General features: G+C 32.5%; 25 non-coding genes across 25 annotated transcripts; all 25 read right to left on the bottom strand.

Annotated features, from left to right (window-relative positions):
- Positions 1 to 1,482: 1,482 nt before the first annotated feature.
- Positions 1,483 to 1,554, bottom strand: TRNAP-AGG (transfer RNA proline (anticodon AGG)). The gene has a single exon. It is a non-coding gene; the product is annotated as a tRNA-Pro (tRNA).
- Positions 1,555 to 2,397: 843 nt separating this feature from the next.
- Positions 2,398 to 2,469, bottom strand: TRNAP-AGG (transfer RNA proline (anticodon AGG)). The gene has a single exon. It is a non-coding gene; the product is annotated as a tRNA-Pro (tRNA).
- Positions 2,470 to 3,316: 847 nt separating this feature from the next.
- On the bottom strand, positions 3,317 to 3,388 carry TRNAP-AGG (transfer RNA proline (anticodon AGG)). Its single transcript has one exon. It is a non-coding gene; the product is annotated as a tRNA-Pro (tRNA).
- An 849-nt stretch (positions 3,389 to 4,237) lies between these two features.
- TRNAP-AGG (transfer RNA proline (anticodon AGG)) lies at positions 4,238 to 4,309 on the bottom strand. The gene has a single exon. It is a non-coding gene; the product is annotated as a tRNA-Pro (tRNA).
- Positions 4,310 to 5,152: 843 nt separating this feature from the next.
- On the bottom strand, positions 5,153 to 5,224 carry TRNAP-AGG (transfer RNA proline (anticodon AGG)). The gene has a single exon. It is a non-coding gene; the product is annotated as a tRNA-Pro (tRNA).
- An 845-nt stretch (positions 5,225 to 6,069) lies between these two features.
- On the bottom strand, positions 6,070 to 6,141 carry TRNAP-AGG (transfer RNA proline (anticodon AGG)). Its single transcript has one exon. It is a non-coding gene; the product is annotated as a tRNA-Pro (tRNA).
- Positions 6,142 to 6,984: 843 nt separating this feature from the next.
- TRNAP-AGG (transfer RNA proline (anticodon AGG)) lies at positions 6,985 to 7,056 on the bottom strand. The gene has a single exon. It is a non-coding gene; the product is annotated as a tRNA-Pro (tRNA).
- An 850-nt stretch (positions 7,057 to 7,906) lies between these two features.
- On the bottom strand, positions 7,907 to 7,978 carry TRNAP-AGG (transfer RNA proline (anticodon AGG)). The gene has a single exon. It is a non-coding gene; the product is annotated as a tRNA-Pro (tRNA).
- Positions 7,979 to 8,821: 843 nt separating this feature from the next.
- On the bottom strand, positions 8,822 to 8,893 carry TRNAP-AGG (transfer RNA proline (anticodon AGG)). Its single transcript has one exon. It is a non-coding gene; the product is annotated as a tRNA-Pro (tRNA).
- Positions 8,894 to 9,741: 848 nt separating this feature from the next.
- On the bottom strand, positions 9,742 to 9,815 carry TRNAP-AGG (transfer RNA proline (anticodon AGG)). The gene has a single exon. It is a non-coding gene; the product is annotated as a tRNA-Pro (tRNA).
- Positions 9,816 to 11,574: 1,759 nt separating this feature from the next.
- On the bottom strand, positions 11,575 to 11,646 carry TRNAP-AGG (transfer RNA proline (anticodon AGG)). Its single transcript has one exon. It is a non-coding gene; the product is annotated as a tRNA-Pro (tRNA).
- Positions 11,647 to 12,489: 843 nt separating this feature from the next.
- TRNAP-AGG (transfer RNA proline (anticodon AGG)) lies at positions 12,490 to 12,561 on the bottom strand. The gene has a single exon. It is a non-coding gene; the product is annotated as a tRNA-Pro (tRNA).
- An 850-nt stretch (positions 12,562 to 13,411) lies between these two features.
- On the bottom strand, positions 13,412 to 13,483 carry TRNAP-AGG (transfer RNA proline (anticodon AGG)). The gene has a single exon. It is a non-coding gene; the product is annotated as a tRNA-Pro (tRNA).
- An 841-nt stretch (positions 13,484 to 14,324) lies between these two features.
- On the bottom strand, positions 14,325 to 14,396 carry TRNAP-AGG (transfer RNA proline (anticodon AGG)). The gene has a single exon. It is a non-coding gene; the product is annotated as a tRNA-Pro (tRNA).
- Positions 14,397 to 15,964: 1,568 nt separating this feature from the next.
- TRNAP-AGG (transfer RNA proline (anticodon AGG)) lies at positions 15,965 to 16,036 on the bottom strand. Its single transcript has one exon. It is a non-coding gene; the product is annotated as a tRNA-Pro (tRNA).
- Positions 16,037 to 16,879: 843 nt separating this feature from the next.
- On the bottom strand, positions 16,880 to 16,951 carry TRNAP-AGG (transfer RNA proline (anticodon AGG)). Its single transcript has one exon. It is a non-coding gene; the product is annotated as a tRNA-Pro (tRNA).
- Positions 16,952 to 17,801: 850 nt separating this feature from the next.
- Positions 17,802 to 17,873, bottom strand: TRNAP-AGG (transfer RNA proline (anticodon AGG)). The gene has a single exon. It is a non-coding gene; the product is annotated as a tRNA-Pro (tRNA).
- Positions 17,874 to 18,715: 842 nt separating this feature from the next.
- On the bottom strand, positions 18,716 to 18,787 carry TRNAP-AGG (transfer RNA proline (anticodon AGG)). The gene has a single exon. It is a non-coding gene; the product is annotated as a tRNA-Pro (tRNA).
- Positions 18,788 to 19,630: 843 nt separating this feature from the next.
- TRNAP-AGG (transfer RNA proline (anticodon AGG)) lies at positions 19,631 to 19,702 on the bottom strand. Its single transcript has one exon. It is a non-coding gene; the product is annotated as a tRNA-Pro (tRNA).
- An 847-nt stretch (positions 19,703 to 20,549) lies between these two features.
- TRNAP-AGG (transfer RNA proline (anticodon AGG)) lies at positions 20,550 to 20,621 on the bottom strand. The gene has a single exon. It is a non-coding gene; the product is annotated as a tRNA-Pro (tRNA).
- Positions 20,622 to 22,189: 1,568 nt separating this feature from the next.
- On the bottom strand, positions 22,190 to 22,261 carry TRNAP-AGG (transfer RNA proline (anticodon AGG)). The gene has a single exon. It is a non-coding gene; the product is annotated as a tRNA-Pro (tRNA).
- Positions 22,262 to 23,106: 845 nt separating this feature from the next.
- TRNAP-AGG (transfer RNA proline (anticodon AGG)) lies at positions 23,107 to 23,178 on the bottom strand. Its single transcript has one exon. It is a non-coding gene; the product is annotated as a tRNA-Pro (tRNA).
- Positions 23,179 to 24,305: 1,127 nt separating this feature from the next.
- On the bottom strand, positions 24,306 to 24,377 carry TRNAP-AGG (transfer RNA proline (anticodon AGG)). The gene has a single exon. It is a non-coding gene; the product is annotated as a tRNA-Pro (tRNA).
- An 845-nt stretch (positions 24,378 to 25,222) lies between these two features.
- On the bottom strand, positions 25,223 to 25,294 carry TRNAP-AGG (transfer RNA proline (anticodon AGG)). The gene has a single exon. It is a non-coding gene; the product is annotated as a tRNA-Pro (tRNA).
- Positions 25,295 to 26,137: 843 nt separating this feature from the next.
- Positions 26,138 to 26,209, bottom strand: TRNAP-AGG (transfer RNA proline (anticodon AGG)). Its single transcript has one exon. It is a non-coding gene; the product is annotated as a tRNA-Pro (tRNA).
- Between the last annotated feature and the right edge of the window lie 477 nt (positions 26,210 to 26,686).

Here is a 26,686-nt window from a genome sequence, read left to right as displayed (position 1 = left end):
ATCAGATAATAGAACTAAGCACTTTTAAAGAACCTGAGAAAACAGACTTATCCAGGATATGAACCTGGTGCCTTTTCCACTCAAAGCAAAAATCATACACCCAGACCAACAAGCCACATGCTAAATAATTTCTTATTCCGATTTTACCATTTTTAAAGTAAAACTCAAATTATTTAATAAAAAAATGCAATAAGATGGAAAAAAAGATGTTACATTTTAAAAATACCATAACAATTTAAAAATGTATTGGTAGCATAGCTAAAATGTTTCCTTAAGGTAAATTTTTGTCCAAGTATGCATATTTGGAAAGTTCAGTGCCAAGATTTAGGGGTTCCTATAGAGTTTGAACTTTTCTGATAGTTGGAACCTAAGACTTGTCTCATACTGTGTGCAACTTAAGCATACAGACCAAGAAGAAAGAAAAAAACAAAAACCTGCAATTAATTGTTGACCTTTTTGTTTGTCAAAAAGAGCCTATTCTTTTAAGCCACTCATTGTTTCTTAGAAAAAAGCAAGGTAAGAGAAAAACCTGTAATTTCATTTTGATAGTTTTTTATTTGTCAAAATGAGACTTCTTTGAAGCCACTCAAGGTTACTTAGACAAAATGGAATCTACAGTATACCCAATATACCACCAAATGGTTGACAGTTTACTAAATATGCATAAGTATATATTTTTTATGGATTTTCAAAAGCAAAATTCACTTGATGCTTTTGACATCAATCAGATAATGGAACCATGGGATTTAAAAGAATCTGAGAAGATGGGCTCATCCGGGATTTGAACCTGGTGCCTTTTCCACTCAAAGCAAAAATCATACACCCAGACCAACAAGCCACAAGCTAAATAATTTCTTATTCAGATTTTACAATTTTTAAAGTAAAACTCAAATTATTTAATAAAAAAATGCAATAAGCTGGAAAAAAAGATGTTACATTTTAAAAATACCATAACAATTTAAAAATCTATTGGTAGCATAGCTAAAATGTTTCCTTAAGGTCAATTTTTGTCCAAGTATGCATATTTGGAAAGTTCAGTGCCAAGATTTAGGGGTTCCTATAGAGTTTGAACTTTTCTGATAGTTGGAACCTAAGACTTGTCTCATACTGTGTGCAACTTAAGCATACAGACCAAGAAGAAAGAAAAAAACAAAAACCTGCAATTAATTGTTGACCTTTTTGTTTGTTAAAAAGAGCCTATTCTTTTAAGCCACTCATTGTTTCTTAGAAAAAAGCAAGGTAAGAGGAAAACCTGTAATTTCATTTTGACAGTTTTTAATTTGTCAAAATGAGACTTCTTTGAAGCCACTCAAGGTTACTTAGACAAAGTGGAATCTACAGTATACCACCAAATGGTTGACAGTTTACTAAATATGCTTAAGTATATACTTTTTTGATGGATTGGCAAAAGCAAAATTCACTTGATGCTTTTGACATCAATCAGATAATGGATCCATGGTATTTAAAAGAACCTGAGAAAATGGGCTCATCCGGGATTTGAACCCGGGACCTCTCGCACCCTAAGCGAGAATCATACCCATAAACCAACGAGCCAACTGTTCACGCTTTTTCATGTATACTAATGAAATTGGAAGTGAAACTGTTGGAATACATTAGTATTTTAAAATACTATCAGATAATAGAACTAAGCACTTTTAAAGAACCTGAGAAAACAGGCTTATCTAGGATATGAACCTGGTGCCTTTTCCACTCAAAGCAAAAATCATACACCCAGACCAACAAGCCACAAGCTAAATAATTTCTTATTCAGATTTTACCATTTTTAAAGTAAAACTCAAATAATTTAATAAAAAAATGCAATAAGCTGGAAAAAAAGATGTTACATTTTAAAAATACCATAACAATTTAAAAATGTATTGGTAGCATAGCTAAAATGTTTCCTTAAGGTCAATTTTTGTCCAAGTATGCATATTTGGAAAGTTCAGTGCCAAGATTTAGGGGTTCCTATAGAGTTTGAACTTTTCTGATAGTTGGAACCTAAGACTTGTCTCATACTGTGTGCAACTTAAGCATACAGACCAAGAAGAAAGAAAAAAACAAAAACCTGCAATTAATTGTTGACCTTTTTGTTTGTCAAAAAGAGCCTATTCTTTTAAGCCACTCATTGTTTCTTAGAAAAAAGCAAGGTAAGAGAAAAACCTGTAATTTCATTTTGATAGTTTTTTATTTGTCAAAATGAGACTTCTTTGAAGCCACTCAAGGTTACTTAGACAAAATGGAATCTACAGTATACCCAATATACCACCAAATGGTTGACAGTTTACTAAATATGCATAAGTATATATTTTTTATGGATTTTCAAAAGCAAAATTCACTTGATGCTTTTGACATCAATCAGATAATGGAACCATGGGATTTAAAAGAATCTGAGAAGATGGGCTCGTCCGGGATTTGAACCCGGGACCTCTCGCACCCTAAGCGAGAATCATACCCCTAGACCAACGAGCCAACTGTTCATGCTTTTTCATGTATACTAATGAAATTGGAAGTGAAACTGTTGGAATACATTAGTAAGTATTTTAAAATACTATCAGATAATAGAACTAAGCACTTTTAAAGAACCAGAGAAAACAGGCTTATCCAGGATATGAACCTGGTGCCTTTTCCACTCAAAGCAAAAATCATACACCCAGACCAACAAGCCACAAGCTAAATAATTTCTTATTCAGATTTTACCATTTTTAAAGTAAAACTCAAATTATTTAATAAAAAAATGCAATAAGCTGGAAAAAAAGATGTTACATTTTAAAAATACCATAACAATTTAAAAATGTATTGGTAGCATAGCTAAAATGTTTCCTTAAGGTAAATTTTTGTCCAAGTATGCATATTTGGAAAGTTCAGTGCCAAGATTTAGGGGTTCCTATAGAGTTTGAACTTTTCTGATAGTTGGAACCTAAGACTTGTCTCATACTGTGTGCAACTTAAGCATACAGACCAAGAAGAAAGAAAAAAACAAAAACCTGCAATTAATTGTTGACCTTTTTGTTTGTCAAAAAGAGCCTATTCTTTTAAGCCACTCATTGTTTCTTAGAAAAAAGCAAGGTAAGAGAAAAACCTGTAATTTCATTTTGATAGTTTTTTATTTGTCAAAATGAGACTTCTTTGAAGCCACTCAAGGTTACTTAGACAAAATGGAATCTACAGTATACCCAATATACCACCAAATGGTTGACAGTTTACTAAATATGCATAAGTATATATTTTTTATGGATTTTCAAAAGCAAAATTCACTTGATGCTTTTGACATCAATCAGATAATGGAACCATGGGATTTAAAAGAATCTGAGAAGATGGGCTCGTCCGGGATTTGAACCCGGGACCTCTCGCACCCTAAGTGAGAATCATACCCCTAGACCAACGAGCCAACTGTTCATGCTTTTTCATGTATACTAATGAAATTGGAAGTGAAACTGTTGGAATACATTAGTAAGTATTTTAAAATACTATCAGATAATAGAACTAAGCACTTTTAAAGAACCTGAGAAAACAGGCTAATCCAGGAAATGAACCTGGTGCCTTTTCCACTCAAAGCAAAAATCATACACCCAGACCAACAAGCCACAAGCTAAATAATTTCTTATTCAGATTTTACAATTTTTAAAGTAAAACTCAAATTATTTAATAAAAAAATGCAATAAGCTGGAAAAAAAGATGTTACTTTTTAAAAATACCATAACAATTTAAAAATGTATTGGTAGCATAGCTAAAATGTTTCCTTAAGGTAAATTTTTGTCCAAGTATGCATATTTGGAAAGTTCAGTGCCAAGATTTAGGGGTTCCTATAGAGTTTGAACTTTTCTGATAGTTGGAACCTAAGACTTGTCTCATACTGTGTGCAACTTAAGCATACAGACCAAGAAGAAAGAAAAAAACAAAAACCTGCAATTAATTGTTGACCTTTTTGTTTGTCAAAAAGAGCCTATTCTTTTAAGCCACTCATTGTTTCTTAGAAAAAAGCAAGGTAAGAGAAAAACCTGTAATTTCATTTTGATAGTTTTTTATTTGTCAAAATGAGACTTCTTTGAAGCCACTCAAGGTTACTTAGACAAAATGGAAACTACAGTATACCCAATATACCACCAAATGGTTGACAGTTTACTAAATATGCTTAAGTATATACTTTTTTGATGGATTGGCAAAAGCAAAATTCACTTGATGCTTTTGACATCAATCAGATAATGGATCCATGGTATTTAAAAGAACCTGAGAAAATGGGCTCATCCGGGATTTGAACCCGGGACCTCTCGCACCCTAAGCGAGAATCATACCCCTAGACCAACGAGCCAACTGTTCATGCTTTTTCATGTATACTAATGAAATTGGAAGTGAAACTGTTGGAATACATTAGTATTTTAAAATACTATCAGATAATAGAACTAAGCACTTTTAAAGAACCTGAGAAAACAGACTTATCCAGGATATGAACCTGGTGCCTTTTCCACTCAAAGCAAAAATCATACACCCAGACCAACCAGCCACAAGCTAAATAATATCTTATTCAGATTTTACCATTTTTAAAGTAAAACTCAAATTATTTAATAAAAAAATGCAATAAGATGGAAAAAAAGATGTTACATTTTAAAAATACCATAACAATTTAAAAATGTATTGGTAGCATAGCTAAAATGTTTCCTTAAGGTAAATTTTTGTCCAAGTATGCATATTTGGAAAGTTCAGTGCCAAGATTTAGGGGTTCCTATAGAGTTTGAACTTTTCTGATAGTTGGAACCTAAGACTTGTCTCATACTGTGTGCAACTTAAGCATACAGACCAAGAAGAAAGAAAAAAACAAAAACCTGCAATTAATTGTTGACCTTTTTGTTTGTCAAAAAGAGCCTATTCTTTTAAGCCACTCATTGTTTCTTAGAAAAAAGCAAGGTAAGAGAAAAACCTGTAATTTCATTTTGATAGTTTTTTATTTGTCAAAATGAGACTTCTTTGAAGCCACTCAAGGTTACTTAGACAAAATGGAATCTACAGTATACCCAATATACCACCAAATGGTTGACAGTTTACTAAATATGCATAAGTATATATTTTTTATGGATTTTCAAAAGCAAAATTCACTTGATGCTTTTGACATCAATCAGATAATGGAACCATGGGATTTAAAAGAATCTGAGAAGATGGGCTCGTCCGGGATTTGAACCCGGGACCTCTCGCACCCTAAGCGAGAATCATACCCCTAGACCAACGAGCCAACTGTTCACGCTTTTTCATGTATACTAATGAAATTGGAAGTGAAACTGTTGGAATACATTAGTATTTTAAAATACTATCAGATAATAGAACTAAGCACTTTTAAAGAACCTGAGAAAACAGGCTTATCTAGGATATGAACCTGGTGCCTTTTCCACTCAAAGCAAAAATCATACACCCAGACCAACAAGCCACAAGCTAAATAATTTCTTATTCAGATTTTACCATTTTTAAAGTAAAACTCAAATTATTTAATAAAAAAATGCAATAAGCTGGAAAAAAAGATGTTACATTTTAAAAATACCATAACAATTTAAAAATGTATTGGTAGCATAGCTAAAATGTTTCCTTAAGGTCAATTTTTGTCCAAGTATGCATATTTGGAAAGTTCAGTGCCAAGATTTAGGGGTTCCTATAGAGTTTGAACTTTTCTGATAGTTGGAACCTAAGACTTGTCTCATACTGTGTGCAACTTAAGCATACAGACCAAGAAGAAAGAAAAAAACAAAAACCTGCAATTAATTGTTGACCTTTTTGTTTGTCAAAAAGAGCCTATTCTTTTAAGCCACTCATTGTTTCTTAGAAAAAAGCAAGGTAAGAGAAAAACCTGTAATTTCATTTTGACAGTTTTTAATTTGTCAAAATGAGACTTCTTTGAAGCCACTCAAGGTTACTTAGACAAAGTGGAATCTACAGTATACCCAATATACCACCAAATGGTTGACAGTTTACTAAATATGCTTAAGTATATACTTTTTTGATGGATTGGCAAAAGCAAAATTCACTTGATGCTTTTGACATCAATCAGATAATGGATCCATGGTATTGAAAAGAACCTGAGAAAATGGGCTCATCCGGGATTTGAACCCGGGACCTCTCGCACCCTAAGCGAGAATCATACCCCTAGACCAACGAGCCAACTGCTCATGCTTTTTCATGTATACTAATGAAATTGGAAATGAAACTGTTGGTATACATTAGTATTTTAAAATACTATCAGATAATAGAACTAAGCACTTTTAAAGAACCTGAGAAAACAGACTTATCCAGGATATGAACCTGGTGCCTTTTCCACTCAAAGCAAAAATCATACACCCAGACCAACAAGCCACATGCTAAATAATTTCTTATTCCGATTTTACCATTTTTAAAGTAAAACTCAAATTATTTAATAAAAAAATGCAATAAGATGGAAAAAAAGATGTTACATTTTAAAAATACCATAACAATTTAAAAATGTATTGGTAGCATAGCTAAAATGTTTCCTTAAGGTAAATTTTTGTCCAAGTATGCATATTTGGAAAGTTCAGTGCCAAGATTTAGGGGTTCCTATAGAGTTTGAACTTTTCTGATAGTTGGAACCTAAGACTTGTCTCATACTGTGTGCAACTTAAGCATACAGACCAAGAAGAAAGAAAAAAACAAAAACCTGCAATTAATTGTTGACCTTTTTGTTTGTCAAAAAGAGCCTATTCTTTTAAGCCACTCATTGTTTCTTAGAAAAAAGCAAGGTAAGAGAAAAACCTGTAATTTCATTTTGATAGTTTTTTATTTGTCAAAATGAGACTTCTTTGAAGCCACTCAAGGTTACTTAGACAAAATGGAATCTACAGTATACCCAATATACCACCAAATGGTTGACAGTTTACTAAATATGCATAAGTATATATTTTTTATGGATTTTCAAAAGCAAAATTCACTTGATGCTTTTGACATCAATCAGATAATGGAACCATGGGATTTAAAAGAATCTGAGAAGATGGGCTCGTCCGGGATTTGAACCCGGGACCTCTCGCACCCTAAGCGAGAATCATACCCCTAGACCAACGAGCCAACTATTCATGCATTTTTCATGTATACTAATGAAATTGGAAGTGAAACTGTTGGAATACATTAGTAAGTATTTTAAAATACTATCAGATAATAGAACTAAGCACTTTTAAAGAACCTGAGAAAACAGACTTATCCAGGATATGAACCTGGTGCCTTTTCCACTCAAAGCAAAAATCATACACCCAGACCAACAAGCCACAAGCTAAATAATTTCTTATTCAGATTTTACCATTTTTAAAGTAAAACTCAAATTATTTAATAAAAAAATGCAATAAGCTGGAAAAAAAGATGTTACATTTTAAAAATACCATAACAATTTAAAAATGTATTGGTAGCATAGCTAAAATGTTTCCTTAAGGTAAATTTTTGTCCAAGTATGCATATTTGGAAAGTTCAGTGCCAAGATTTAGGGGTTCCTATAGAGTTTGAACTTTTCTGATAGTTGGAACCTAAGACTTGTCTCATACTGTGTGCAACTTAAGCATACAGACCAAGAAGAAAGAAAAAAACAAAAACCTGCAATTAATTGTTGACCTTTTTGTTTGTCAAAAAGAGCCTATTCTTTGAAGCCACTCATTGTTTCTTAGAAAAAAGCAAGGTAAGAGAAAAACCTGTAATTTCATTTTGACCGTTTTTTATTTGTCAAAATGAGACTTCTTTGAAGCCACTCAAGGTTACTTAGACAAAGTGGAATCTACAGTATACCCAATATACCACCAAATGGTTGACAGTTTACTAAATATGCTTAAGTATATACTTTTTTGATGGATTGGCAAAAGCAAAATTCACTTGATGCTTTTGACATCAATCAGATAATGGATCCATGGTATTTAAAAGAACCTGAGAAAATGGGCTCATCCGGGATTTGAACCCGGGACTTCTCGCACCCTAAGCGAGAATCATACCCCTAGACCAACGAGCCAACTGTTCATGCTTTTTCATGTATACTAATGAAATTGGAAGTGAAACTGTTGGAATACATTAGTATTTTAAAATACTATCAGATAATAGAACTAAGCACTTTTAAAGAGCCTGAGAAAACAGACTTATCCAGGATATGAACCTGGTGCCTTTTCCACTCAAAGCAAAAATCATACACCCAGACCAACAAGCCACATGCTAAATAATTTCTTATTCCGATTTTACCATTTTTAAAGTAAAACTCAAATTATTTAATAAAAAAATGCAATAAGATGGAAAAAAAGATGTTACATTTTAAAAATACCATAACAATTTAAAAATGTATTGGTAGCATAGCTAAAATGTTTCCTTAAGGTAAATTTTTGTCCAAGTATGCATATTTGGAAAGTTCAGTGCCAAGATTTAGGGGTTCCTATAGAGTTTGAACTTTTCTGATAGTTGGAACCTAAGACTTGTCTCATACTGTGTGCAACTTAAGCATACAGACCAAGAAGAAAGAAAAAAACAAAAACCTGCAATTAATTGTTGACCTTTTTGTTTGTCAAAAAGAGCCTATTCTTTTAAGCCACTCATTGTTTCTTAGAAAAAAGCAAGGTAAGAGAAAAACCTGTAATTTCATTTTGATAGTTTTTTATTTGTCAAAATGAGACTTCTTTGAAGCCACTCAAGGTTACTTAGACAAAATGGAATCTACAGTATACCCAATATACCACCAAATGGTTGACAGTTTACTAAATATGCATAAGTATATATTTTTTATGGATTTTCAAAAGCAAAATTCACTTGATGCTTTTGACATCAATCAGATAATGGAACCATGGGATTTAAAAGAATCTGAGAAGATAGGCTCTTCCGGGATTTGAACCCGGGACCTCTCGCACCCTAAGCGAGAATCATACCCCTAGACCAACGAGCCAACTGTTCATGCATTTTTCATGTATACTAATGAAATTGGAAGTGAAACTGTTGGAATACATTAGTAAGTATTTTAAAATACTATCAGATAATAGAACTAAGCACTTTTAAAGAACCTGAGAAAACAGACTTATCCAGGATATGAACCTGGTGCCTTTTCCACTCAAAGCAAAAATCATACACCCAGACCAAGAAGCCACAAGCTAAATAATTTCTTATTCAGATTTTAACATTTTTAAAGTAAAACTCAAATTATTTAATAAAAAAATGCAATAAGATGGAAAAAAAGATGTTACATTTTAAAAATACCATAACAATTTAAAAATGTATTGGTAGCATAGCTAAAATGTTTCCTTAATGTAAATTGTTGTCCAAGTATGCATATTTGGAAAGTTCAGTGCCAAGATTTAGGGGTTCCTATAGAGTTTGAACTTTTCTGATAGTTGGAACCTAAGACTTGTCTCATACTGTGTGCAACTTAAGCATACAGACCAAGAAGAAAGAAAAAAACAAAAACCTGCAATTAATTGTTGACCTTTTTGTTTGTCAAAAAGAGCCTATTCTTTTAAGCCACTCATTGTTTCTTAGAAAAAAGCAAGGTAAGAGAAAAACCTGTAATTTCATTTTGACAGTTTTTTATTTGTCAAAATGAGACTTCTTTGAAGCCACTCAAGGTTACTTAGACAAAGTGGAATCTACAGTATACCCAATATACCACCAAATGGTTGACAGTTTACTAAATATGCTTAAGTATATACTTTTTTGATGGATTGGCAAAAGCAAAATTCACTTGATGCTTTTGACATCAATCAGATAATGGATCCATGGTATTTAAAAGAACCTGAGAAAATGGGCTCATCCGGGATTTGAACCCGGGACCTCTCGCACCCTAAGCGAGAATCATACCCCTAGACCAACGAGCAAACTGTTCATGCTTTTTCATGTATACTAATGAAATTGGAAGTGAAACTGTTGGAATACATTAGTATTTTAAAATACTATCAGATAATAGAACTAAGCACTTTTAAAGAACCTGAGAAAACAGACTTATCCAGGATATGTACCTGGTGCCTTTTCCACTCAAAGCAAAAATCATACACCCAGACCAACAAGCCACAAGCTAAATAATTTCTTATTCAGATTTTACCATTTTTAAAGTAAAACTCAAATTATTTAATAAAAAAATGCAATAAGATGGAAAAAAAGATGTTACATTTTAAAAATACCATAACAATTTAAAAATGTATTGGTAGCATAGCTAAAATGTTTCCTTAAGGTAAATTTTTGTCCAAGTATGCATATTTGGAAAGTTCAGTGCCAAGATTTAGGGGTTCCTATAGAGTTTGAACTTTTCTGATAGTTGGAACCTAAGACTTGTCTCATACTGTGTGCAACTTAAGCATACAGACCAAGAAGAAAGAAAAAAAAAACCTGCAATTAATTGTTGACCTTTTTGTTTGTCAAAAAGAGCCTATTCTTTTAAGCCACTCATTGTTTCTTAGAAAAAAGCAAGGTAAGAGAAAAACCTGTAATTTCATTTTGACCGTTTTTTATTTGTCAAAATGAGACTTCTTTGAAGCCACTCAAGGTTACTTAGACAAAGTGGAATCTACAGTATACCCAATATACCACCAAATGGTTGACAGTTTACTAAATATGCTTAAGTATATACTTTTTTGATGGATTGGCAAAAGCAAAATTCACTTGATGCTTTTGACATCAATCAGATAATGGATCCATGGTATTTAAAAGAACCTGAGAAAATGGGCTCATCCAGGATTTGAACCCAGGACCTCTCGCACCCTAAGTGAGAATCATACCCCTAGACCAACGAGCCAACTGTTCATGCTTTTTCATGTATACTAATGAAATTGGAAGTGAAACTGTTGGAATACATTAGTATTTTAAAATACTATCAGATAATAGAACTAAGCACTTTTAAAGAACCTGAGAAAACAGGCTTATCTAGGATATGAACCTGGTGCCTTTTCCACTCAAAGCAAAAATCATACACCCAGACCAACAAGCCACAAGCTAAATAATTTCTTATTCAGATTTTACCATTTTTAAAGTAAAACTCAAATTATTTAATAAAAAAATGCAATAAGCTGGAAAAAAAGATGTTACATTTTAAAAATACCATAACAATTTAAAAATGTATTGGTAGCATAGCTAAAATGTTTCCTTAAGGTCAATTTTTGTCCAAGTATGCATATTTGGAAAGTTCAGTGCCAAGATTTAGGGGTTCCTATAGAGTTTGAACTTTTCTGATAGTTGGAACCTAAGACTTGTCTCATAGTGTGTGCAACTTAAGCATACAGACCAAGAAGAAAGAAAAAAACAAAAACCTGCAATTAATTGTTGACCTTTTTGTTTGTCAAAAAGAGCCTATTCTTTTAAGCCACTCATTGTTTCTTAGAAAAAAGCAAGGTAAGAGAAAAACCTGTAATTTCATTTTGACAGTTTTTAATTTGTCAAAATGAGACTTCTTTGAAGCCACTCAAGGTTACTTAGACAAAGTGGAATCTACAGTATACCCAATATACCACCAAATGGTTGACAGTTTACTAAATATGCTTAAGTATATACTTTTTTGATGGATTGGCAAAAGCAAAATTCACTTGATGCTTTTGACATCAATCAGATAATGGATCCATGGTATTTAAAAGAACCTGAGAAAATGGGCTCATCCGGGATTTGAACCCGGGACCTCTCGCACCCTAAGCGAGAATCATACCCCTAGACCAACAAGCCAACTGCTCATGCTTTTTCATGTATACTAATGAAATTGGAAATGAAACTGTTGGTATACATTAGTATTTTAAAATACTATCAGATAATAGAACTAAGCACTTTTAAAGAACCTGAGAAAACAGACTTATCCAGGATATGAACCTGGTGCCTTTTCCACTCAAAGCAAAAATCATACACCCAGACCAACAAGCCACATGCTAAATAATTTCTTATTCCGATTTTACCATTTTTAAAGTAAAACTCAAATTATTTAATAAAAAAATGCAATAAGATGGAAAAAAAGATGTTACATTTTAAAAATACCATAACAATTTAAAAATGTATTGGTAGCATAGCTAAAATGTTTCCTTAAGGTAAATTTTTGTCCAAGTATGCATATTTGGAAAGTTCAGTGCCAAGATTTAGGGGTTCCTATAGAGTTTGAACTTTTCTGATAGTTGGAACCTAAGACTTGTCTCATACTGTGTGCAACTTAAGCATACAGACCAAGAAGAAAGAAAAAAACAAAAACCTGCAATTAATTGTTGACCTTTTTGTTTGTCAAAAAGAGCCTATTCTTTTAAGCCACTCATTGTTTCTTAGAAAAAAGCAAGGTAAGAGAAAAACCTGTAATTTCATTTTGATAGTTTTTTATTTGTCAAAATGAGACTTCTTTGAAGCCACTCAAGGTTACTTAGACAAAATGGAATCTACAGTATACCCAATATACCACCAAATGGTTGACAGTTTACTAAATATGCATAAGTATATATTTTTTATGGATTTTCAAAAGCAAAATTCACTTGATGCTTTTGACATCAATCAGATAATGGAACCATGGGATTTAAAAGAATCTGAGAAGATAGGCTCTTCCGGGATTTGAACCCGGGACCTCTCGCACCCTAAGCGAGAATCATACCCCTAGACCAACGAGCCAACTGTTCATGCATTTTTCATGTATACTAATGAAATTGGAAGTGAAACTGTTGGAATACATTAGTAAGTATTTTAAAATACTATCAGATAATAGAACTAAGCACTTTTAAAGAACCTGAGAAAACAGACTTATCCAGGATATGAACCTGGTGCCTTTTCCACTCAAAGCAAAAATCATACACCCAGACCAAGAAGCCACAAGCTAAATAATTTCTTATTCAGATTTTACCATTTTTAAAGTAAAACTCAAATTATTTAATAAAAAAATGCAATAAGATGGAAAAAAAGATGTTACATTTTAAAAATACCATAACAATTTAAAAATGTATTGGTAGCATAGCTAAAATGTTTCCTTAATGTAAATTGTTGTCCAAGTATGCATATTTGGAAAGTTCAGTGCCAAGATTTAGGGGTTCCTATAGAGTTTGAACTTTTCTGATAGTTGGAACCTAAGACTTGTCTCATACTGTGTGCAACTTAAGCATACAGACCAAGAAGAAAGAAAAAAACAAAAACCTGCAATTAATTGTTGACCTTTTTGTTTGTCAAAAAGAGCCTATTCTTTTAAGCCACTCATTGTTTCTTAGAAAAAAGCAAGGTAAGAGAAAAACCTGTAATTTCATTTTGACAGTTTTTTATTTGTCAAAATGAGACTTCTTTGAAGCCACTCAAGGTTACTTAGACAAAGTGGAATCTACAGTATACCCAATATACCACCAAATGGTTGACAGTTTACTAAATATGCTTAAGTATATACTTTTTTGATGGATTGGCAAAAGCAAAATTCACTTGATGCTTTTGACATCAATCAGATAATGGATCCATGGTATTTAAAAGAACCTGAGAAAATGGGCTCATCCGGGATTTGAACCCGGGACCTCTCGCACCCTAAGCGAGAATCATACCCCTAGACCAACGAGCCAACTGTTCATGCTTTTTCATGTATACTAATGAAATTGGAAGTGAAACTGTTGGAATACATTAGTATTTTAAAATACTATCAGATAATAGAACTAAGCACTTTTAAAGAACCTGAGAAAACAGACTTATCCAGGATATGTACCTGGTGCCTTTTCCACTCAAAGCAAAAATCATACACCCAGACCAACAAGCCACAAGCTAAATAATTTCTTATTCAGATTTTACCATTTTTAAAGTAAAACTCAAATTATTTAATAAAAAAATGCAATAAGATGGAAAAAAAGATGTTACATTTTAAAAATACCATAACAATTTAAAAATGTATTGGTAGCATAGCTAAAATGTTTCCTTAAGGTAAATTTTTGTCCAAGTATGCATATTTGGAAAGTTCAGTGCCAAGATTTAGGGGTTCCTATAGAGTTTGAACTTTTCTGATAATTGGAACCTAAGACTTGTCTCATACTGTGTGCAACTTAAGCATACAGACCAAGAAGAAAGAAAAAAAAACCTGCAATTAATTGTTGACCTTTTTGTTTGTCAAAAAGAGCCTATTCTTTTAAGCCACTCATTGTTTCTTAGAAAAAAGCAAGGCAAGAGAAAAACCTGTAATTTCATTTTGACCGTTTTTTATTTGTCAAAATGAGACTTCTTTGAAGCCACTCAAGGTTACTTAGACAAAGTGGAATCTACAGTATACCCAATATACCACCAAATGGTTGACAGTTTACTAAATATGCTTAAGTATATACTTTTTTGATGGATTGGCAAAAGCAAAATTCACTTGATGCTTTTGACATCAATCAGATAATGGATCCATGGTATTTAAAAGAACCTGAGAAAATGGGCTCATCCGGGATTTGAACCCGGGACCTCTCGCACCCTAAGTGAGAATCATACCCCTAGACCAACGAGCCAACTGTTCATGCTTTTTCATGTATACTAATGAAATTGGAAGTGAAACTGTTGGAATACATTAGTCTTTTAAAATACTATCAGATAATAGAACTAAGCACTTTTAAAGAACCTGAGAAAACAGACTTATCCAGGATATGAACCTGGTGCCTTTTCCACTCAAAGCAAAAATCATACACCCAGACCAACAAGCCACAAGCTAAATAATATCTTATTCAGATTTTACCATTTTTAAAGTAAAACTCAAATTATTTAACAAAAAAATGCAATAAGATGGAAAAAAACATGTTACATTTTAAAAATACCATAACAATTTAAAAATGTATTGGTAGCATAGCTAAAATGTTTCCTTAAGGTACATTTTTGTCCAAGTATGCATATTTGGAAAGTTCAGTGCCAAGATTTAGGGGTTCCTATAGAGTTTGAACTTTTCTGATAGTTGGAACCTAAGACTTGTCTCATACTGTGTGCAACTTAAGCATACAGACCAAGAAGAAAGAAAAAAACAAAAACCTGCAATTAATTGTTGACCTTTTTGTTTGTCAAAAAGAGCCTATTCTTTTAAGCCACTCATTGTTTCTTAGAAAAAAGCAAGGTAAGAGAAAAACCTGTAATTTCATTTTAATAGTTTTTTATTTGTCAAAATGAGACTTCTTTGAAGCCACTCAAGGTTACTTAGACAAAATGGAATCTACAGTACACCCAATATACCACCAAATGGTTGACAGTTTACTAAATATGCATAAGTATATATTTTTTATGGATTTTCAAAAGCAAAATTCACTTGATGCTTTTGACATCAATCAGATAATGGAACCATGGGATTTAAAAGAATCTGAGAAGATGGGCTCGTCCGGGATTTGAACCTGGTGCCTTTTCCACTCAAAGCAAAAATCATACACCCAGACCAACAAGCCACAAGCTAAATAATTTCTTATTCAGATTTTACAATTTTTAAAGTAAAACTCAAATTATTTAATAAAAAAATGCAATAAGCTGGAAAAAAAGATGTTACATTTTAAAAATACCATAACAATTTAAAAATCTATTGGTAGCATAGCTAAAATGTTTCCTTAAGGTAAATTTTTGTCCAAGTATGCATATTTGGAAAGTTCAGTGCCAAGATTTAGGGGTTCCTATAGAGTTTGAACTTTTCTGATAGTTGGAACCTAAGACTTGTCTCATACTGTGTGCAACTTAAGCATACAGACCAAGAAGAAAGAAAAAAACAAAAACCTGCAATTAATTGTTGACCTTTTTGTTTGTCAAAAAGAGCCTATTCTTTGAAGCCACTCATTGTTTCTTAGAAAAAAGCAAGGTAAGAGAAAAACCTGTAATTTCATTTTGACCGTTTTTTATTTGTCAAAATGAGACTTCTTTGAAGCCACTCAAGGTTACTTAGACAAAGTGGAATCTACAGTATACCCAATATACCACCAAATGGTTGACAGTTTACTAAATATGCTTAAGTATATACTTTTTTGATGGATTGGCAAAAGCAAAATTCACTTGATGCTTTTGACATCAATCAGATAATGGATCCATGGTATTTAAAAGAACCTGAGAAAATGGGCTCATCCGGGATTTGAACCCGGGACTTCTCGCACCCTAAGCGAGAATCATACCCCTAGACCAACGAGCCAACTGTTCATGCTTTTTCATGTATACTAATGAAATTGGAAGTGAAACTGTTGGAATACATTAGTATTTTAAAATACTATCAGATAATAGAACTAAGCACTTTTAAAGAGCCTGAGAAAACAGACTTATCCAGGATATGAACCTGGTGCCTTTTCCACTCAAAGCAAAAATCATACACCCAGACCAACAAGCCACATGCTAAATAATTTCTTATTCCGATTTTACCATTTTTAAAGTAAAACTCAAATTATTTAATAAAAAAATGCAATAAGATGGAAAAAAAGATGTTACATTTTAAAAATACCATAACAATTTAAAAATGTATTGGTAGCATAGCTAAAATGTTTCCTTAAGGTAAATTTTTGTCCAAGTATGCATATTTGGAAAGTTCAGTGCCAAGATTTAGGGGTTCCTATAGAGTTTGAACTTTTCTGATAGTTGGAACCTAAGACTTGTCTCATACTGTGTGCAACTTAAGCATACAGACCAAGAAGAAAGAAAAAAACAAAAACCTGCAATTAATTGTTGACCTTTTTGTTTGTCAAAAAGAGCCTATTCTTTTAAGCCACTCATTGTTTCTTAGAAAAAAGCAAGGTAAGAGAAAAACCTGTAATTTCATTTTGATAGTTTTTTATTTGTCAAAATGAGACTTCTTTGAAGCCACTCAAGGTTACTTAGACAAAATGGAATCTACAGTATACCCAATATACCACCAAATGGTTGACAGTTTACTAAATATGCATAAGTATATATTTTTTATGGATTTTCAAAAGCAAAATTCACTTGATGCTTTTGACATCAATCAGATAATGGAACCATGGGATTTAAAAGAATCTGAGAAGATAGGCTCTTCCGGGATTTGAACCCGGGACCTCTCGCACCCTAAGCGAGAATCATACCCCTAGACCAACGAGCCAACTGTTCATGCATTTTTCATGTATACTAATGAAATTGGAAGTGAAACTGTTGGAATACATTAGTAAGTATTTTAAAATACTATCAGATAATAGAACTAAGCACTTTTAAAGAACCTGAGAAAACAGACTTATCCAGGATATGAACCTGGTGCCTTTTCCACTCAAAGCAAAAATCATACACCCAGACCAAGAAGCCACAAGCTAAATAATTTCTTATTCAGATTTTACCATTTTTAAAGTAAAACTCAAATTATTTAATAAAAAAATGCAATAAGATGGAAAAAAAGATGTTACATTTTAAAAATACCATAACAATTTAAAAATGTATTGGTAGCATAGCTAAAATGTTTCCTTAATGTAAATTGTTGTCCAAGTATGCATATTTGGAAAGTTCAGTGCCAAGATTTAGGGGTTCCTATAGAGTTTGAACTTTTCTGATAGTTGGAACCTAAGACTTGTCTCATACTGTGTGCAACTTAAGCATACAGACCAAGAAGAAAGAAAAAAACAAAAACCTGCAATTAATTGTTGACCTTTTTGTTTGTCAAAAAGAGCCTATTCTTTTAAGCCACTCATTGTTTCTTAGAAAAAAGCAAGGTAAGAGAAAAACCTGTAATTTCATTTTGACAGTTTTTTATTTGTCAAAATGAGACTTCTTTGAAGCCACTCAAGGTTACTTAGACAAAGTGGAATCTACAGTATACCCAATATACCACCAAATGGTTGACAGTTTACTAAATATGCTTAAGTATATACTTTTTTGATGGATTGGCAAAAGCAAAATTCACTTGATGCTTTTGACATCAATCAGATAATGGATCCATGGTATTTAAAAGAACCTGAGAAAATGGGCTCATCCGGGATTTGAACCCGGGACCTCTCGCACCCTAAGCGAGAATCATACCCCTAGACCAACGAGCCAACTGTTCATGCTTTTTCATGTATACTAATGAAATTGGAAGTGAAACTGTTGGAATACATTAGTATTTTAAAATACTATTAGATAATAGAACTAAGCACTTTTAAAGAACCTGAGAAAACAGACTTATCCAGGATATGTACCTGGTGCCTTTTCCACTCAAAGCAAAAATCATACACCCAGACCAACAAGCCACAAGCTAAATAATTTCTTATTCAGATTTTACCATTTTTAAAGTAAAACTCAAATTATTTAATAAAAAAATGCAATAAGATGGAAAAAAAGATGTTACATTTTAAAAATACCATAACAATTTAAAAATGTATTGGTAGCATAGCTAAAATGTTTCCTTAAGGTAAATTTTTGTCCAAGTATGCATATTTGGAAAGTTCAGTGCCAAGATTTAGGGGTTCCTATAGAGTTTGAACTTTTCTGATAGTTGGAACCTAAGACTTGTCTCATACTGTGTGCAACTTAAGCATACAGACCAAGAAGAAAGAAAAAAAAAACCTGCAATTAATTGTTGACCTTTTTGTTTGTCAAAAAGAGCCTATTCTTTTAAGCCACTCATTGTTTCTTAGAAAAAAGCAAGGCAAGAGAAAAACCTGTAATTTCATTTTGACCGTTTTTTATTTGTCAAAATGAGACTTCTTTGAAGCCACTCAAGGTTACTTAGACAAAGTGGAATCTACAGTATACCCAATATACCACCAAATGGTTGACAGTTTACTAAATATGCTTAAGTATATACTTTTTTGATGGATTGGCAAAAGCAAAATTCACTTGATGCTTTTGACATCAATCAGATAATGGATCCATGGTATTTAAAAGAACCTGAGAAAATGGGCTCATCCGGGATTTGAACCCGGGACTTCTCGCACCCTAAGCGAGAATCATACCCCTAGACCAACGAGCCAACTGTTCATGCTTTTTCATGTATACTAATGAAATTGGAAGTGAAACTGTTGGAATACATTAGTATTTTAAAATACTATCAGATAATAGAACTAAGCACTTTTAAAGAACCTGAGAAAACAGACTTATCCAGGATATGAACCTGGTGCCTTTTCCACTCAAAGCAAAAATCATACACCCAGACCAACAAGCCACATGCTAAATAATTTCTTATTCCGATTTTACCATTTTTAAAGTAAAACTCAAATTATTTAATAAAAAAATGCAATAAGATGGAAAAAAAGATGTTACATTTTAAAAATACCATAACAATTTAAAAATGTATTGGTAGCATAGCTAAAATGTTTCCTTAAGGTAAATTTTTGTCCAAGTATGCATATTTGGAAAGTTCAGTGCCAAGATTTAGGGGTTCCTATAGAGTTTGAACTTTTCTGATAGTTGGAACCTAAGACTTGTCTCATACTGTGTGCAACTTAAGCATACAGACCAAGAAGAAAGAAAAAAACAAAAACCTGCAATTAATTGTTGACCTTTTTGTTTGTCAAAAAGAGCCTATTCTTTTAAGCCACTCATTGTTTCTTAGAAAAAAGCAAGGTAAGAGAAAAACCTGTAATTTCATTTTGATAGTTTTTTATTTGTCAAAATGAGACTTCTTTGAAGCCACTCAAGGTTACTTAGACAAAATGGAATCTACAGTATACCCAATATACCACCAAATGGTTGACAGTTTACTAAATATGCATAAGTATATATTTTTTATGGATTTTCAAAAGCAAAATTCACTTGATGCTTTTGACATCAATCAGATAATGGAACCATGGGATTTAAAAGAATCTGAGAAGATAGGCTCTTCCGGGATTTGAACCCGGGACCTCTCGCACCCTAAGCGAGAATCATACCCCTAGACCAACGAGCCAACTGTTCATGCATTTTTCATGTATACTAATGAAATTGGAAGTGAAACTGTTGGAATACATTAGTAAGTATTTTAAAATACTATCAGATAATAGAACTAAGCACTTTTAAAGAACCTGAGAAAACAGACTTATCCAGGATATGAACCTGGTGCCTTTTCCACTCAAAGCAAAAATCATACACCCAGACCAAGAAGCCACAAGCTAAATAATTTCTTATTCAGATTTTACCATTTTTAAAGTAAAACTCAAATTATTTAATAAAAAAATGCAATAAGATGGAAAAAAAGATGTTACATTTTAAAAATACCATAACAATTTAAAAATGTATTGGTAGCATAGCTAAAATGTTTCCTTAAGGTAAATTTTTGTCCAAGTATGCATATTTGGAAAGTTCAGTGCCAAGATTTAGGGGTTCCTATAGAGTTTGAACTTTTCTGATAGTTGGAACCTAAGACTTGTCTCATACTGTGTGCAACTTAAGCATACAGACCAAGAAGAAAGAAAAAAAAAACCTGCAATTAATTGTTGACCTTTTTGTTTGTCAAAAAGAGCCTATTCTTTTAAGCCACTCATTGTTTCTTAGAAAAAAGCAAGGCAAGAGAAAAACCTGTAATTTCATTTTGACCGTTTTTTATTTGTCAAAATGAGACTTCTTTGAAGCCACTCAAGGTTACTTAGACAAAGTGGAATCTACAGTATACCCAATATACCACCAAATGGTTGACAGTTTACTAAATATGCTTAAGTATATACTTTTTTGATGGATTGGCAAAAGCAAAATTCACTTGATGCTTTTGACATCAATCAGATAATGGATCCATGGTATTTAAAAGAACCTGAGAAAATGGGCTCATCCGGGATTTGAACCCGGGACCTCTCGCACCCTAAGTGAGAATCATACCCCTAGACCAACGAGCCAACTGTTCATGCTTTTTCATGTATACTAATGAAATTGGAAGTGAAACTGTTGGAATACATTAGTCTTTTAAAATACTATCAGATAATAGAACTAAGCACTTTTAAAGAACCTGAGAAAACAGACTTATCCAGGATATGAACCTGGTACCTTTTCCACTCAAAGCAAAAATCATACACCCAGACCAACAAGCCACAAGCTAAATAATATCTTATTCAGATTTTACCATTTTTAAAGTAAAACTCAAATTATTTAACAAAAAAATGCAATAAGATGGAAAAAAACATGTTACATTTTAAAAATACCATAACAATTTAAAAATGTATTGGTAGCATAGCTAAAATGTTTCCTTAAGGTACATTTTTGTCCAAGTATGCATATTTGGAAAGTTCAGTGCCAAGATTTAGGGGTTCCTATAGAGTTTGAACTTTTCTGATAGTTGGAACCTAAGACTTGTCTCATACTGTGTGCAACTTAAGCATACAGACCAAGAAGAAAGAAAAAAACAAAAACCTGCAATTAATTGTTGACCTTTTTGTTTGTCAAAAAGAGCCTATTCTTTTAAGCCACTCATTGTTTCTTAGAAAAAAGCAAGGTAAGAGAAAAACCTGTAATTTCATTTTGATAGTTTTTTATTTGTCAAAATGAGACTTCTTTGAAGCCACTCAAGGTTACTTAGACAAAATGGAATCTACAGTACACCCAATATACCACCAAATGGTTGACAGTTTACTAAATATGCATAAGTATATATTTTTTATGGATTTTCAAAAGCAAAATTCACTTGATGCTTTTGACATCAATCAGATAATGGAACCATGGGATTTAAAAGAATCTGAGAAGATGGGCTCGTCCGGGATTTGAACCTGGTGCCTTTTCCACTCAAAGCAAAAATCATACACCCAGACCAACAAGCCACAAGCTAAATAATTTCTTATTCAGATTTTACAATTTTTAAAGTAAAACTCAAATTATTTAATAAAAAAATGCAATAAGCTGGAAAAAAAGATGTTACATTTTAAAAATACCATAACAATTTAAAAATCTATTGGTAGCATAGCTAAAATGTTTCCTTAAGGTAAATTTTTGTCCAAGTATGCATATTTGGAAAGTTCAGTGCCAAGATTTAGGGGTTCCTATAGAGTTTGAACTTTTCTGATAGTTGGAACCTAAGACTTGTCTCATACTGTGTGCAACTTAAGCATACAGACCAAGAAGAAAGAAAAAAACAAAAACCTGCAATTAATTGTTGACCTTTTTGTTTGTCAAAAAGAGCCTATTCTTTGAAGCCACTCATTGTTTCTTAGAAAAAAGCAAGGTAAGAGAAAAACCTGTAATTTCATTTTGACCGTTTTTTATTTGTCAAAATGAGACTTCTTTGAAGCCACTCAAGGTTACTTAGACAAAGTGGAATCTACAGTATACCCAATATACCACCAAATGGTTGACAGTTTACTAAATATGCTTAAGTATATACTTTTTTGATGGATTGGCAAAAGCAAAATTCACTTGATGCTTTTGACATCAATCAGATAATGGATCCATGGTATTTAAAAGAACCTGAGAAAATGGGCTCATCCGGGATTTGAACCCGGGACTTCTCGCACCCTAAGCGAGAATCATACCCCTAGACCAACGAGCCAACTGTTCATGCTTTTTCATGTATACTAATGAAATTGGAAGTGAAACTGTTGGAATACATTAGTATTTTAAAATACTATCAGATAATAGAACTAAGCACTTTTAAAGAACCTGAGAAAACAGACTTATCCAGGATATGAACCTGGTGCCTTTTCCACTCAAAGCAAAAATCATACACCCAGACCAACAAGCCACAAGCTAAATAATTTCTTATTCAGATTTTACCATTTTTAAAGTAAAACTCAAATTATTTAATAAAAAAATGCAATAAGCTGGAAAAAAAGATGTTACATTTTAAAAATACCATAACAATTTAAAAATGTATTGGTAGCATAGCTAAAATGTTTCCTTAAGGTAAATTTTTGTCCAAGTATGCATATTTGGAAAGTTCAGTGCCAAGATTTAGGGGTTCCTATAGAGTTTGAACTTTTCTGATAGTTGGAACCTAAGACTTGTCTCATACTGTGTGCAACTTAAGCATACAGACCAAGAAGAAAGAAAAAAACAAAAACCTGCAATTAATTGTTGACCTTTTTGTTTGTCAAAAAGAGCCTATTCTTTTAAGCCACTCATTGTTTCTTAGAAAAAAGCAAGGTAAGAGAAAAACCTGTAATTTCATTTTGACAGTTTTTTATTTGTCAAAATGAGACTTCTTTGAAGCCACTCAAGGTTACTTAGACAAAGTGGAATCTACAGTATACCCAATATACCACCAAATGGTTGACAGTTTACTAAATATGCTTAAGTATATACTTTTTTGATGGATTGGCAAAAGCAAAATTCACTTGATGCTTTTGACATCAATCAGATAATGGATCCATGGTATTTAAAAGAACCTGAGAAAATGGGCTCATCCGGGATTTGAACCCGGGACCTCTCGCACCCTAAGCGAGAATCATACCCCTAGACCAACGAGCCAACTGTTCATGGATTTTCATGTATACTAATGAAATTGGAAGTGAAACTGTTGGAATACAATAGTATTTTAAAATACTATCAGATAATAGAACTAAGCACTTTTAAAGAACCTGAGAAAACAGACTTATCCAGGATATGTACCTGGTGCCTTTTCCACTCAAAGCAAAAATCATACACCCAGACCAACAAGCCACAAGCTAAATAATTTCTTATTCAGATTTTACCATTTTTAAAGTAAAACTCAAATTATTTAATAAAAAAATGCAATAAGATGGAAAAAAAGATGTTACATTTTAAAAATACCATAACAATTTAAAAATGTATTGGTAGCATAGCTAAAATGTTTCCTTAAGGTAAATATCAGATAATAGAACTAAGCACTTTTAAAGAACCTGAGAAAACAGGCTAATCCAGGAAATGAACCTGGTGCCTTTTCCACTCAAAGCAAAAATCATACACCCAGACCAATAAGCCACAAGCTAAATAATTTCTTATTTAGATTTTACAATTTTTAAAGTAAAACTCAAATTATTTAATAAAAAAATGCAATAAGCTGGAAAAAAAGATGTTACTTTTTAAAAATACCATAACAATTTAAAAATGTATTGGTAGCATAGCTAAAATGTTTCCTTAAGGTAAATTTTTGTCCAAGTATGCATATTTGGAAAGTTCAGTGCCAAGATTTAGGGGTTCCTATAGAGTTTGAACTTTTCTGATAGTTGGAACCTAAGACTTGTCTCATACTGTGTGCAACTTAAGCATACAGACCAAGAAGAAAGAAAAAAACAAAAACCTGCAATTAATTGTTGACCTTTTTGTTTGTCAAAAAGAGCCTATTCTTTTAAGCCACTCATTGTTTCTTAGAAAAAAGCAAGGTAAGAGAAAAACCTGTAATTTCATTTTGACAGTTTTTAATTTGTCAAAATGAGACTTCTTTGAAGCCACTCAAGGTTACTTAGACAAAGTGGAATCTACAGTATACCCAATATACCACCAAATGGTTGACAGTTTACTAAATATGCTTAAGTATATACTTTTTTGATGGATTGGCAAAAGCAAAATTCACTTGATGCTTTTGACATCAATCAGATAATGGATCCATGGTATTTAAAAGAACCTGAGAAAATGGGCTCATCCGGGGTTTGAACCCGGGACCTCTCGCACCCTAAGCGAGAATCATACCCCTAGACCAACGAGCCAACTGTTCATGCTTTTTCATGTATACTAATGAAATTGGAAGTGAAACTGTTGGAATACATTAGTATTTTAAAATACTATCAGATAATAGAACTAAGCACTTTTAAAGAACCTGAGAAAACAGACTTATCCAGGATATGAACCTGGTGCCTTTTCCACTCAAAGCAAAAATCATACACCCAGACCAACAAGCCACAAGCTAAATAATTTCTTATTCAGATTTTACAATTTTAAAAGTAAAACTCAAATTATTTAATAAAAAAATGCAATAAGCTGGAAAAAAAGATGTTACATTTTAAAAATACCATAACAATTTAAAAATGTATTGGTAGCATAGCTAAAATGTTTCCTTAAGGTAAATTTTTGTCCAAGTATGCATATTTGGAAAGTTCAGTGCCAAGATTTAGGGGTTCCTATAGAGTTTGAACTTTTCTGATAGTTGGAACCTAAGACTTGTCTCATACTGTGTGCAACTTAAGCATACAGACCAAGAAGAAAGAAAAAAACAAAAACCTGCAATTAATTGTTGACCTTTTTGTTTGTCAAAAAGAGCCTATTCTTTTAAGCCACTCATTGTTTCTTAGAAAAAAGCAAGGTAAGAGGAAAACCTGTAATTTCATTTTGACAGTTTTTAATTTGTCAAAATGAGACTTCTTTGAAGCCACTCAAGGTTACTTAGACAAAGTGGAATCTACAGTATACCCAATATACCACCAAATGGTTGACAGTTTACTAAATATGCTTAAGTATATACTTTTTTGATGGATTGGCAAAAGCAAAATTCACTTGATGCTTTTGACATCAATCAGATAATGGATCCATGGTATTTAAAAGAACCTGAGAAAATGGGCTCATCCGGGATTTGAACCCGGGACCTCTCGCACCCTAAGCGAGAATCATACCCCTAGACCAACGAGCCAACTGTTCATGCTTTTTCATGTATACTAATGAAATTGGAAGTGAAACTGTTGGAATACATTAGTATTTTAAAATACTATCAGATAATAGAACTAAGCACTTTTAAAGAACCTGAGAAAACAGACTTATCCAGGATATGAACCTGGTGCCTTTTCCACTCAAAGCAAAAATCATACACCCAGACCAACAAGCCACAAGCTAAATAATTTCTTATTCAGATTTTACAATTTTAAAAGTAAAACTCAAATTATTTAATAAAAAAATGCAATAAGCTGGAAAAAAAGATGTTACATTTTAAAAATACCATAACAATTTAAAAATGTATTGGTAGCATAGCTAAAATGTTTCCTTAAGGTAAATTTTTGTCCAAGTATGCATATTTGGAAAGTTCAGTGCCAAGATTTAGGGGTTCCTATAGAGTTTGAACTTTTCTGATAGTTGGAACCTAAGACTTGTCTCATACTGTGTGCAACTTAAGCATACAGACCAAGAAGAAAGAAAAAAACAAAAACCTGCAATTAATTGTTGACCTTTTTGTTTGTCAAAAAGAGCCTATTCTTTTAAGCCACTCATTGTTTCTTAGAAAAAAGCAAGGTAAGAGAAAAACCTGTAATTTCATTTTGACAGTTTTTTATTTGTCAAAATGAGACTTCTTTGAAGCCACTCAAGGTTACTTAGACAAAATGGAATCTACAGTATACCCAATATACCACCAAATGGTTGACAGTTTACTAAATATGCATAAGTATATATTTTTTATGGATTTTCAAAAGCAAAATTCACTTGATGCTTTTGACATCAATCAGATAATGGAACCATGGGATTTAAAAGAATCTGAGAAGATAGGCTCGTCCGGGATTTGAACCCGGGACCTCTCGCACCCTAAGCGAGAATCATACCCCTAGACCAACGAGCCAACTGTTCATGCATTTTTCATGTATACTAATGAAATTGGAAGTGAAACTGTTGGAATACATTAGTAAGTATTTTAAAATACTATCAGATAATAGAACTAAGCACTTTTAAAGATCCTGAGAAAACAGGCTAATCCAGGATATGAACCTGGTGCCTTTTCCACTCAAAGCAAAAATCATACACCCAGACCAACAAGCCACAAGCTAAATAATTTCTTATTCAGATTTTACAATTTTTAAAGTAAAACTCAAATTATTTAATAAAAAAATGCAATAAGCTGGAAAAAAAGATGTTACTTTTTAAAAATACCATAACAATTTCAAAATGTATTGGTAGCATAGCTAAAATGTTTCCTTAAGGTAAATTTTTGTCCAAGTATGCATATTTGGAAAGTTCAGTGCCAAGATTTAGGGGTTCCTATAGAGTTTGAACTTTTCTGATAGTTGGAACCTAAGACTTGTCTCATACTGTGTGCAAC

This window comes from Pseudophryne corroboree, chromosome 3, assembly GCF_028390025.1.
Source record: "Pseudophryne corroboree isolate aPseCor3 chromosome 3, aPseCor3.hap2, whole genome shotgun sequence".
NCBI classification, from domain to species: domain Eukaryota; kingdom Metazoa; phylum Chordata; class Amphibia; order Anura; family Myobatrachidae; genus Pseudophryne; species Pseudophryne corroboree.
The sequence above is the reverse complement of the archived record's forward strand: the minus strand, read 5'-3'. Positions and strand labels throughout refer to the sequence as shown.